The sequence below is a fragment of the Amia ocellicauda genome, chromosome 3 (assembly GCF_036373705.1).
Source record: "Amia ocellicauda isolate fAmiCal2 chromosome 3, fAmiCal2.hap1, whole genome shotgun sequence".
In the NCBI taxonomy this organism is placed as follows: Eukaryota; Metazoa; Chordata; class Actinopteri; order Amiiformes; family Amiidae; genus Amia; species Amia ocellicauda.
This window is the reverse complement of record NC_089852.1, coordinates 23703760-23716996: the sequence shown is the minus strand read 5'-3', so window position 1 is coordinate 23716996 and position 13237 is coordinate 23703760. Positions and strand designations below refer to the sequence as shown.

The following is a 13237-nucleotide window of genomic DNA, read 5'->3' as shown; positions in this document are numbered from 1 at the left end:
GGTTGAGGGTTGAGGGGAGGCAAGCATGCTTATATCGGGAGGAAAGAGGACGAGGAGGAATGTGCGCTCAGACGAGCCGGGAGACGGGGTTTGTATTGGGGGATAAGACTCGAAATGCACCGCTCCGGCAGCAGAGCTCAGACTGCGCGCAACATACAGGATAGTGCTCTCTCTGCTCACCGTCTTATATAAATGCCGACACATAAAGGAATAAGAAAGTAACTAGATTTAAAAGCTAGTTCAAAGGAGCATCTGAATTGTCGGTATTTGATCAACATCCGTTAGTTCTAACGTTGCGCAAGTGAGGGGGGAATAAATAGCTCTACGCTGATCTGGAGCACACTTTAAACTAACATCCTGGGTTGTTGATTTCGCATTTTACCCATAACAATCTTGTATATTAAAACAAAACAAACGAACGACTAGAGGGAAAGACTACAATCTAACGAGATGTAAAAGCAACCGAAATACCTACATTGTTTGTACACACACTCCGACCAGTAACGACTCAGCTTCCAAATTAATGATTTTACTGCTTTGTCCACACACACAATTACAGTCATTCAACAAGTGACCACACACACTAAATCTGCTATGAGAAGCATTCATTTGAGGCAGTGGTTCTCAAACCCGTCCTGGACTACCACCTATCCTGCTGGTTTTTGTTCCAACCGAGCTCCTACTTATATAATTGAGCCTTATATTGCATTTGTTAGTTCAATTAAGGAGTCAATTAATCAATTAAGAGCTTGGTTGGCACAAAACCCAGCAGGACCGGGGGTCCTCCAGGACTGGTTTGGGAACCCCTGATTTAAAGTAAGGGGTGGGGGGGATAATCAGAGATCAATGTAGATTATAGCAAGGGTTTTCAAACCGGTCCTGGAGTACCCCCTGCCCTGCAGGTGTATTCCAGCCTAAGTCTCAATTACTTAATTGAACGGTATATTGCTTTGTTATGTCAATTAAGGATTCAATTAAGCAATTAAGACCTCGGTTGGAACAAAAACCAACAGGGCAGGGGAGGGTACTCCAGGAGCACTTTGAAACATGTTGTGTTGTGTTGTGTGCATCCTTTAATTGCCTCTGTTTCAGTACCTTATTCTGGCAGTCGCATGGCACTATATCCCGCTTTCCTCTGCATTCCCAAGAATTGAGGGTTCAGATTCCCGCCCCCCCCCCCCCCAAAAAAAAAAAATCGTCTTGAGTGTAACCATCCGGCGTGTGATTTGATTGGAGGTGCAAAGAAATCATTATTATACCAGTGTCGCTACGTGGTGAAAAACAGTACGGGGAGTGTGTCATTCCTAATAATACTATTCCTAACGGTACATATATATGCATTAGTAGAGGAGGGGGGGCATGGGTTGACAATGCTGCTGTTCGAGGTTTTGCACGGTTCTTCACTCGACTTGAGCAAGATGGCTTGCTTTCGCTTTCAAATCCTGTTTTAGAGAGAGAGAAAAAAGAGAGACATGCGCGGGAGCGCGCTGCGCGCGCACGCCTTAGTCTGCCTTGGGGGTGCGCGCATATGCTCGTGCCCCGATTGCCCGGGCCGCTGTCTGGGGCGCGCGTACGCGCGCCCCAGACAGCGGCCCGGGCAATCGGGCACGGGCACGAGCACGGGACGGTGCGCGAAACCAGGCCGGCCACGTAGCGCTGCAGCCGAGAGAGAGAGAGAGAGAGAGAGAGAGAGAGAGAGAGGAGTCTGGGAGCCAAAGACTATAGGGTTTCGAAAACCGAAATCAGACCGAGCAGAAACACAACTGCGTATTTTAAAAAAAAGCACAACAACAACAACAACGACAAGAGGAGGCGAGCCGAGGTCTGTGTCAATGTGCGCCGGGTTTCCCTGTGCACGACTCGGTCTGCCTGACAGAGAATGGGGAGAGAGGGCGCTCTCGCCGTGGGTGAGTACGGGGAGCTACAAGTTTATTTATTTTTAAATTCACCAAGATGGCAAAAAAAAACACAACAAAGAGAGAGAAAGAGAGAGGGGGGAAAGGTGCTCCTGCGAAAAGGTAGTCATCCCGGTGGGGGCTGCGTCAGTCGGGTCCCAGTCCTGCGGTGCATGGGTGTATTTCAACTGTACTGTTTTTGTTTAGAAACGAGGGAAATCCCTGTAGCCCGGGTTTGAATGTGTGTATATATTTTAAATTCGCTTTTTTTTTTTTTCGGATGCACACACACACACACACTTGTGCAAGCCGACTCTTTCCAAATCTCAGTTTACCGGGATCTTAACCTGGGCGGTTCTGGGTTCAAAAAAAAAAAAGTGAAAGTGTAATCTGGGGAGAAATGCATGTGTAGAGACTGGTATGCAATCGTTATTTATTGTCGAAACGCCTTTTGACGGGAGGACGGGGCATGATGCGTTGTGTTGGTTGCATGTGTTGTGTATGTATTTTGCAAACTCTTTCTGGATTTCACTTCCACAGTTTCAAAAAAAAAAAAAAATGGCCTGGGTTTCAGATGTTTCCTTTTTTAACCCCTTCTTTGCGTCAAATTGCTCAAATTATTTGTGGACTTGTGCAAGTAGTGAGGGCGAATTGGGCAGGCTGTGCGATCACTTAGTACGTCCGCGGAGAAACGTCCATACACTTTTGTTTCTCAGTATGTTTTTGCATGCAGTAGACGATCGGGTTGTTTTTAGGCCTGTTTCTTTTCTTGCTCAAGTGATAACAGAGAAAGCTGGTTTAAAAAAAAAAAGGGAGATGGGGAATGTCCAGTGACGGCAGCAACCACTAGGCCACGATAGCCATGTCAAATGCGTCTGCAAAATGTAAACACAAATACTGCTTTGGGACGGGATCTTTTCATTTCGTAATTCGGGTCCAGTTTGGTAGATTTGGCTTGTAGTTGGCAGAGGACCACCTTTGCTGGATGAAGTTGCGAGTCGTGGTGTCTTTGCTGGCGGTGCCTCTCTCTCTGCTCCTCCGCCCGCTGATTCCCAGGCGCCTGTCACACTCGCACTGGAGCGCCCTGGTGTTCATGCAACTGGCGAGCACCTGGGCAGCACATAGCTTACTGCCCGTGAGGCTTTTACCTTTTATTAGTCTCTTCAGCCCGACCACAACCAGGACATAAAACGTGCATAGCTGCTATTTCCTCCATGCACAGGAATCTGTAGCACCAGGTTAATCTGATCGAGTTGGAGGTGCTGGATCACCATAGACGCGGGGCGCACATCGCTAGGCCACAACATCCAGCTAGTGCCAATCTGACATATATAGAGAGGACGACCTGGCTTTTGACAGATGTTTCCTTTTTATTCATTTTAACTGTGTATTGGGGGGAGAATTGTGTGTGTTGTGCGTCGCGCATACTTTTACGCATCTGTAAATAATACGATTTTATTGTATGAAGTGCACAGAGCTAATTGCGGCTTTGCTAGCTGTTTGAGCATAGATATCCTAATGAAATTTGACACATAGTTAAGTGCTACTTTTCTCGCTGACCACAGTGGTTTGACCTGTACATCAGACTGCTTTATAGTGTTGTACTACTGTTGTGCCAGTTTGACAATAAAAACTTATTAGTTCCCAAGGTTTCAACGAGGCGGAACTAGAATGGAGTTGCTTTGAGCTAAATCAATTTCTGCAGACAGTTTAAAAAATAAAAATGCATAAGCTGTTTTTATATGTGCCATAACTGCGTTGATTTCTAGTGCTCATTTAAGTATCATTGTCAAGCATCCTATTTTAAAGTCTTCAACCAAAAACCTTTTTGAGACTTATGTAGAAGTTAACTGCCCATATTTAAAATAATATAAACACTGTTTGTGTCCGGACTTACTCAAATATTCATTGAAGTACTACATTTCATTTTTCTATCATTTATGTATATTTGCATTTTATTTTTTTTAATCTGTGCAACCTTAATTATATATTTTTCTTAATATTAATTTTGATTTAGATTTTGTTCAAGCTAGGGACTGTGTTGCTGTATCACTTTTAACAGTTTGACAGGAGTAATGGTTAAATATTGAACAGCTTGATGAGGAGTCAGGACCACAGTTTAATGTTTCATCAGGACAATCTGGATATGCTGTAGTGCTCAAGCAGTTTCTGGTTGAATTTAAACTTGTTTCAGACTTAATACCCATGAAGAGAAATGAACCCTCCCAAAGTGTGACAGTTTGAGGTCTTATTAGTTTTGTGACTCTCACTTTTGTTCATTATAGTTAAGGACGTTCATGGTTTGCAAAAATAAATGACTGCTGCTGCTAATGAAAATAAATAAAATATTTACAAAATGTTTAACTTTTTTAAAATTGTTATAATAAGTAAATGAAAACCACATAGTTCTGGTGAATTATAGAGACATTTATTATTTCTGACTTCTGTCCACAGCTTTTTGGTTTGTAGGGTTTGATCTACATTATACATCCTGTAGAAGTGCAGAGCTGTTTTTGCATTCACGCCAAGCTATAAGTGACAAACAATATGTGCAGTTCTGAGAGACAGTGTTTCTGTTTTTTGTTTTAACCAAATGATGAACTTCTTAATTGATTATTGCCCTGAATTATTCTGAGTTTCCAGGGGTTTGAGGTATTCATTGATTGATCATTTAGAGAGACCTGTAAAAAGTGAAGGATTGTGGATATCCAGGAACACGGTTGATCACTGCTGGCTTGATTCATTTGTGTTTTTTTTTTTTTGTTTCGGCTGCAAATAAGTGGATATTACATTTTTACATTCCTAATTTTGAATATTTCCTGTAGATTTACTGGTAAAGGTAAAGAAAATCCATTCAGTGTTTTTCAATGTCATTGGTACAGTCTGCACAGCAGCAAGCCCGAGGTGCCTTGTATTGCCACGATGCAACAGTAGTCTTGCATGTTCCTTGAATGTAGACTGCATTAAATAACCAAGTGCTCGAGACCAGGAAATGTGCATAATCGCTGCAGTTAAGCCACAAATCAGTTCAATTAAGTTTCTGAAACCCGGAATGGACTGAGAATGTCTTAATATGTGCTGTTGACCTGAGTTTTCTCTCTTACAATGATGGCGTGTCACTTGCCCCAGTCTGGTGACCCTCTTCAGTATGTAGACATCTCTTCTGTGAGAGAATCTTATTCAGGTATCCTAAAATCGTGTTTTCTCTCTAAACGTTTCAGGTAATACTTATTTATTACTGTAATTAACAGTCTATTTTAAAGGTTGGTTTTTCTTTGTAGTTTTATTTAACTGAAATTATAGAGGTTTGAAAGGAGATGCTTTAGTGATGCTTTTTTCAGTTTATTTAGCATATTTCTGGAAGCCTACAAAATTTCACACTTCTGCCCCCAAATTCCCAGTGTTAGACTGAAAAAGTTACAAAGCTTTTATAGCCTGACATGAAACTATATAGTAGGAATATTCCCAGCTCAATTGCTGTAATTGGGTCAGGAACAATTGTAAATGTGAAAGACGAGAGGGTATAGTGCAGAAAAGAATGTGGTGTATGCTCCTTAATGGCAGTTTTTTGTGGTAAATGAGAACATATGGTGCATTTTTGCACGTCAGTACATACATAGTCTCTATTGTTATTTTTCAGCCAGGGCTACGTTTACTTATTTTTTTTCATGTCCTATATTGAGGGTAAATGTTGCAAGGAAACGTGTTTCTTAATTTAACTGCCAAGAACTTGTAAAAATAAAAAATCTTCAAAACAGAAGGTAAAATGTGTCTGGAATTGTGAACCTGCTGGAACAGATGCTTTCTAACATGTAAATCCCTTCTGTCTCTTTTTTGAATTCCCTGTATATTTCTCTTTAAATGTTGCCTTCTATTTGTACAAAGAAGCACCTCTGACCTGCTGGTAATGAAGGTTGTAGACATTTCCTTTCTGTGGTCTTTGGCGCTGTGTTCTGATGTATTTTTAACCCTATTGCCCCCATTTAACCCTTTATCAACCTTGTATGCTCTTCACACTTTGGTATTCTTAACCAAAAACGAGAGATTCAGTTGAAAGCCCTGACAAGGAGGAAGTGGTAGTTTTTTTTTCTTCCTCTTGGCATGACATATATGTCATAAAGGGATCCTGGCATTCAAAGCAGTGTTTTTCAAAGCACTGACTGAAACCTGCAAGTGTGTACGAACTCCAGGACTTCTACCTGGGAGAAGAGAGTTTTGTAGATTAGTGTGAAATGCTAGCCTTCAGTGCAGCAGATTCAAGACAGAACACTATTACACAGCACGGGCAATTACATCTGATTTGTGGGTTTGTTTCTGCATGGATAATGATAAAAAGTTTCTGTATGATTCATCATTGTCATCGTGCATTGAAATAGTAATGATGATGTGCCAAGAATACGCAATCTGGATTGATGTGGTCTTCATCGTGATCTTTCAGTTGTTGATTTATTTGTGTGTTCCACGTGGGTTGTTGGTTTCATTTGGATTATAAAGAGCAAATAAGCTTTCTTCCTCACGTGAGCACAATGTCTCTTCTGACAACGCACCCACAAAATATTTTTTTACACAGTAACTGTGTTGACAGTGTTTGTTTGTATGTGCGTTTCATTTTTAATAAACCAAATAACTGATTTATGCCACATTATTTATAATATATGTTTATAATATTATATGTATTTATCATAACCATCAGCCCATATTGATCCACTGCTGGATGAAGACCTCTCCAAGATGTTTCCACTTGCTATATAGATTTATATATATATGTACTGCTGAGTCCCCTACTTTATCTACAGCTGAAGCAGACCATGTGTGATTCTGGATCTGTGTTTGTAACTTTACACCATAGAACAGCAGCTCCACACTCCTATTCTGACATAACATTTGTAATCATTTAATTACTGTTCAGGACTAGCCACATCAAATGCAACTGCTACCCACTTCAAAGTTAACACTTTATAGCTGGTGCAATGAAATGTGACTCATTAATTTGAAGAGTAGAATTTGACTAACTGCACATTAGCAGACGGTTGCACAAGCATACACCAGACTCTACTTCTGAGGACTAATAGTGACCTAAACTTTGTCAATTGCTGTTTGTGGATTTATGTGCTGCTGAATTTCCCCTCCTTCAGTTACACCAGGTCTTGGCACCTTTACCTAGTTCCACTAATTTTGCGTGTCATTTTTGACACCTGGTTCCTTTGCCTTTACACTACAGGTTGGTGTTTTACAATTCCCCTTTCAAAACGTGTGTGTGCAGGTGAGAGGGGTCCCTCTGATTTCAAAGAGCTGCGCTGTTTAAAGAATGTGTCATATGTAGTCAGCGTAATTAGGCGTAATTAGAAAATGACAAGTAGATGTTTTTAAAAGGACAAAACCTTGACCTTGATTTAAAAAAGTTAAAGGTGGGCCTTTTTCTGCAATATCATTGACAATTAGGCCACACTCACTGTTGACTTTTAGCTAAAATCTGCAATGAAGCAGTAACCCTTGCGGGTGCAGTTTATTTTTAAACATACATGTTTAAACCTGTTCTTTTAGAAGCTTTCAGAGTGAGCAAATGGTAGAAAGTGCATGTGTGTGCAGCTCGCTGGTGCGAACAGGGTATTTAATGTTCTTCACAAACACTGGTGTGGGCAGCGTGTCACTCTAAGGGGAAATTATTGAAAGGTCTTTATGTTAAGCTGAAGTCCCTTAACACCGTTCTTTGTAAGTAAGAGAGCCCTCCAGGAATACACAACCTTAAGTCCTCAATTGCATTTTGAGGAAGTGCGTAAATGTCCCAACTCAGGTACTTGACTGAAGTGTTACCTGCAGCACCGGCACTGTTCACCGGGACCCTTTTCTACCAGCTGCAATGCAAGGTTGAGTCAAACTGCAGTTTATATAGAAACTGCTGCTCAGGCAGGATATTGGCCTTGTTCTGACTGTGACCTTTATGGGAATAGTCATGTCTTTTCTCACTCACCATATAGATACTCCCCCCCGACCACCATAATGAGCAGATGTAGTGTGTATTATTACTATTCCTATGCCTGTTGTTACTATCATTATCACTATTATAATTTCGTTTACTTGGCTAGCTAGTATGTTTGCTGGGCAGTAATTTGTCTACCCAGAGTAAATTAGTAAAATCCTTTTTGTTTGTGCAGCCTTACCTATTATTACACATTATATTAATAATATTGATACCACAAACCTAAAAGATGGCAGACTGGGCCTCACGTATTTTCTATATTCTATACACGCACCTATTCTACTTGAAAACAAGAGATGTTTTTCTTCTGTGCTAGTCAAATGTATACACACTGTGCAATCAAAGAGGAAAAACAAAAATCAAATGTTGTAGACCTGACCGAGTGGTTAAACCTTCCCTCTAACTTGTGGTGTGTGCTGACATGGAAAACCTGGACTTATTTTAGTTTTCTTTGTTGCCGGCACCACATGGTGTAGGAAGCTTTGCTGTTGTGTCCTGATACTTCAGAGATGTGTCTAGAAATAGAACCAGACGTGTGTTTTCTTCTAGTTTGCGCCCCAAAAACGCTGGTTATAATTGTATTGATTTCTTTGTGTCGTCTGTTTTATCTTAGTACAGCGATATGCACAATGCAGCCTATATGCCACTCCCACATGACGAAAGTACAAAGCTCTTGACCTGTGTGAGATTCTTGTCGGTTTGTTTTGGGTTGCATCACACTCATTTAGATAGTAAATTCCAGCACATGGTGTTTACTGTACATGTATGGGAGTTTGTCCTTTGAGGGAGGAAAACGTATATAAAATTCAGCTAGAGCCAGGGAGGGCAGAGTTTGTGTATTTTCAAAGATAATGCCTAATGGGAAGCTATTCTAAACCCCAGGTTGAGCTTCTTCCAAATCTGCCGGATGTGCTTTCTCAAAAAGACATAGGATCGTATGTGCTTTGTATAACATCTTAAGTTCTGCTCCGTCATATCAGTATGCTTTAATATGCAGATATATTATAATCTCAGTCCTCCTGAAATAGAAGAAAAATAATCCTTTCACCTGATAAAATGGGGAGAGTGAGGTGGGGGTGCGGAACAAAGATAGGATAAATGGCCTATATAATTATGGCTTTTAATATACAGTGAAAACCCGAGACTCCCGTGACATAGCAGTGATCCATTTCAAGTCTTGCAAATTACCGTCTCCGGTTCAATTTTACTGAAGCAATTACGCAGGCTTTATTTATTTATTTATTGGTGCCTCACCCATCTGTGTATGCAGATGTACTGCAAATGAGTGAAATGAGTTGGACAAATTCCGCAAATGCTGGTGTCTTCCAAAAAAGTTGTCTGAGGGTTTGTGAGATTACAGCTTGGGGTGATTTTGTTTTCTGTATATAGATCAACAATAATAATAAATGATAATACCTTGCATGTATATTTTGTATTAATCCATAAGGAACCAGGAACATGTGTCAGGTAGCAGAGGACTCCCACCCTTCCCACTGTAAAGTCTCATAATCAATATCTGCCTGTATCACTGGTTTAGGTATGAAGCCAAAAATAAATAAGACAGACAGAGGAAAACACTGTTAAATCTGCATTTGCATAAAAGCTGTGACAGGACCAGTGTTACATAAATTGCAAAGCATAAAGACTGAGCAGCTGCAGTGTAATATGTTTTTTGTCGTGTTGCCTGCAGCTGTCTCTCATACGCCCTGGGTTTGAATACTACCCTAATTGCTGTTTTTTTCTCCTTTCTTCTTTGAAACCAAACCATGCATTTGTTGGTTCAATTTTACTGCTGCAAAATGGAACCGTTTTCTTATTAACCCCCCCTCCAAAAAGAAAAATTGTGGTTACTCCTTCATAGTACAGCAATTAATTTGTATTTTTTAAAAATATTACATCTTTACCTCCCACGCACACTGCTCACCTACTCATATTTTTCTCCATGCAGAATTCTTTTTTAATTCTTTAAAAGGAAATCGCTGCACAGAGTTCTTTGAATTACTCATACCAGTAGTTTCAGATCAGCTTTCACCTGCCATTTGTGGTACACCTCTGACCCTCACACCAACGAATGTAAACCTCCCATTATTTTTCAGTTAGCAATTCAATTTATATGTCTGAAATAAGTATCTCCTCTTTTATGCACAGTAAGGAGGTTAGGGAGTGGAACCACGTGAGGTCTATTAAGTGAACACAGTCATGTACCCGCTGTGTCAGTGGCAAGTCAGGGGCTTGAATTGGCTGTTAACACAGTATTCCTTTAAGCATTGGACCATTTAACTGACAAAAAGGTGCAGGGTTTAAAAAAAAAATAGCAGTTTTAAATTAAATGGAAGGGAGCACATTCTTGTCAGTCTCTGCTCTTCATGTGTGGCGAAAACCCAGGGACTGCTCTCCTTATTGCTGACGATTATAGCTTGGCCAGTGCTATCAATATTTAATATGCATGAGTACCAGGACCATGCAAGACTACCTTAACATTTTCAGGTGCACAGTGAACAGGGTTTTCCAAATATTTGTCAGGGAGTGCATCAACTGCAGTTGTCTGAGTGCAATTGTTTATGCTTCAAAAGGTACTTTGTTGTGCCATTATTTCATATAGACGTGCATAAGATTCTCACTTGTGAAGCGGATGGGAGCGTCCGTAGTCGTCATTTTGGATGTGGTTTCCTTTAAACTGGTGCAAGAGCTCACACGATCCCGGACAGGATCACCTCACTGTGCATTCTGCGCCTTATCTGTTTCCCTGTATGATGTGGTAGAGTCTTCTTGGAAACTCTAGGAGGCAAACCTGATACAAGAGGTCAGGGGCTAATGGGTGTAAAGGTTACATAGGCAGAAACAGTGATTAAGCTTGTGCATAATTGGATAGCTCGTGACTGAGGCTACAACTGTGGACCTGTTTAGAGAACAATTCAGAACCCCTTCTTGCATACTTTTATAACTGTCGCCATCCTGTCAATTTATATTGAGTAGTAAAATCTGAAGTGAAGGAATTACAAAAGCATGCATGCTTGGTGATGTAATTTATTTCCAGTGGCAATGGCAGTGAGCAGTCCGTTTCAACTGGGCCGAAGAGCCATCTCATCCCTCTACAGCTCGGACACAGAAGCAATAGTTTTATCGATAGATTCATTTGAATGTATTTTTTAAGAAGTTAGATTGCATCACTCACCTTTGAATCCCTCGCACCAGAAAGCTTTGTCTGTACCAGGCCTTCACTGTTTTGCAGATCCGCTTGTAAAAGATTCCTTATCTTGTGCATCAGTGGTGTATACTTACTTACATTATATGGTGGTTTTCCAAATACACGCAGATGTCAAAATTTAGTGTACTGCGTTTTTCTGCTCTGCACATGTTGCTGGTCTGAGATCAGGAAGAATGTAAGTAGATGTGAATCGTTTTTTTTTTTCTTCTTCTTTATCTCTTGTACTTTTCCAACATGTTCGACTTGACGCCCATGTGGCTTTATTTGGATCTCTCCGTGCTAGGAGGCGAAGTGACACAGAGTGGGAAGGCTGCACAATGGCCTAGCGAAAACCAACCCCCTTTGCTGCGGCCGTCCCACTCTGTCACACTGAGCCACGCGGCAGGCGGCCGTCTCTCAATTGACATTTGTGGTGACGCGCTTCCAGCAGACATGCGGTTCGAGAGCCAAGTAGAAAAGAAAAGTTAAAAAAAAAAAAAAAGACAGAAAGAAAGAAACCTTGGCTCCAGTTCTAGCTGAACATGTGAAAGAGATTTTTGGTTTTGTGCTCAGAGCTTAAAGCAGGAAATCGGCATCAGCTGCAAAAATGTTAACAAAACCAAAGATGGACAGGCCTGTCACTGGAGAGGAAGTCGACTCAATGGGAGAAACATGTTGCGAGCCAGTTAGCGTGGGGAGTTAACACGAGTTGGGGTGGATTCTTGCAAGTGGTAAAAGCAAACAGTGTGGTCTGGTGGTTAGAGCCGAGTGCCAGTAGATGCCGGTTTGAAATCTCGGCCGAGTCCTCAGCTTCTGTAGAGTAGGTGAAAAGGCACAGAACGGGCGGGAGCAGTGAGCGCAGCCTCTTTCGAGACAGCGGTTGCAAATTGTGTGATTGTGTCTCTCCCCCTTGATTTGTGGATTGTGGGATGACTTATTGCTGTTGTCCTGACTGATAGGTGAACTGCCATGATCTGAAGTGGCAGGGAGGAAGAAGAGGCAGCCTGGGATTCTCTCTAATGCATAGAGCAGAAATACATGTTAGGACCACACAGAGAAGATGCACAGTTGCAGTTGCTCACGTAGGATTGAAACCTGTAGTTCAATGGTGTTTGTTTACTGAAATGCAGCCCACCCAAACAAGCTTGGGAATAGTTAACTGTTTTAGAGCTGTTTATAAAAAAATAGTGTGTTCCTGGTAGAAGATGTTTTTTTGTTATGATGCCATTAGTCTGCATTCCTTGACCTCCAGTCCTCAAGAACCACAATAATTGTTTTTTATTGCACCTGAAATCTTAATTGGCAAATATAATTATTTCCTTATTTGAAACCACATACCTCATTTCTGTTGTTCAAATCAGGTAATGATTTAAGGAGACCCATAAATTGGTGTGTGGCTCGAGGGTCACAGTTGAGGATGTCCAACTTAGAACAGTATAAGTTCAGTGGTTAAATTTCAGTTTACTGATATACATATAATTCTGTCCCAAACGTCAGTGACAACCACACTAGTAAATGGCACAGCTATTATTAATTTATTCAGCTTTTTAATTGTTGATATAAAACGTCTTCGAGAATGGATTTTTACAAAATGTTTTGTCACAAGTGTACCAACCCCCCAAAATAAAATTAAAAAATAGTACATATCACAAAGCCACTTAGAATAAGTCAATTCCATTATTAGGTGTTTTATATACTCAAGTCCCATAGGACTCAGAACAGCATGCTCAGGGCACGCTCTGGGTGAAATGCATCTTGTTTGTGATGTAAAGAATTCATAATTTGTAGCAGGCATTACAATAATGGTAGTCAATTCTACTTTATGTAAAGTGAAGAAAATATGTTTTGAATTTGACACTTCATCGATGGAATACATTCAAAAGGACCTGCAGTTTTGTCTAAGCTTTTACAAACTGACGTTTCTAAGATACCGATCTTAAAATCTGTGTGATTTTGGTTGCATCTTTTACGGTTTCATGAAATCGTTATACCTCACTGTAATCCAGTTGGTGGTGATAGTCAATACCATTTTGAATCAAATTAACCACATTTAAGGGCCTAGTGTTCAAATATGTGCACTATTCTATCAGCTGTAAACACTATCCACCTACTGTTAAAAATACTATTCTCCACCTGGATGTGAACATGCCAGAATAGGCAAAATCCTGTCTTTTC

At 40.8% G+C, this 13237-nt stretch overlaps 1 protein-coding gene across 1 annotated transcript in view; it reads left to right on the top strand.

The window, feature by feature from the left end:
• Positions 1-1626: 1626 nt before the first annotated feature.
• The window catches only part of znf652 (zinc finger protein 652), a 37391-nt gene continuing 25780 nt past the window's right edge, over positions 1627-13237 (top strand). Inside the window, exon 1 of the mRNA XM_066698576.1 lies at positions 1627-1907. The gene's annotated coding sequence lies outside the window, so the exon portion shown is untranslated. The remainder of the gene's footprint in view (positions 1908-13237) is intronic.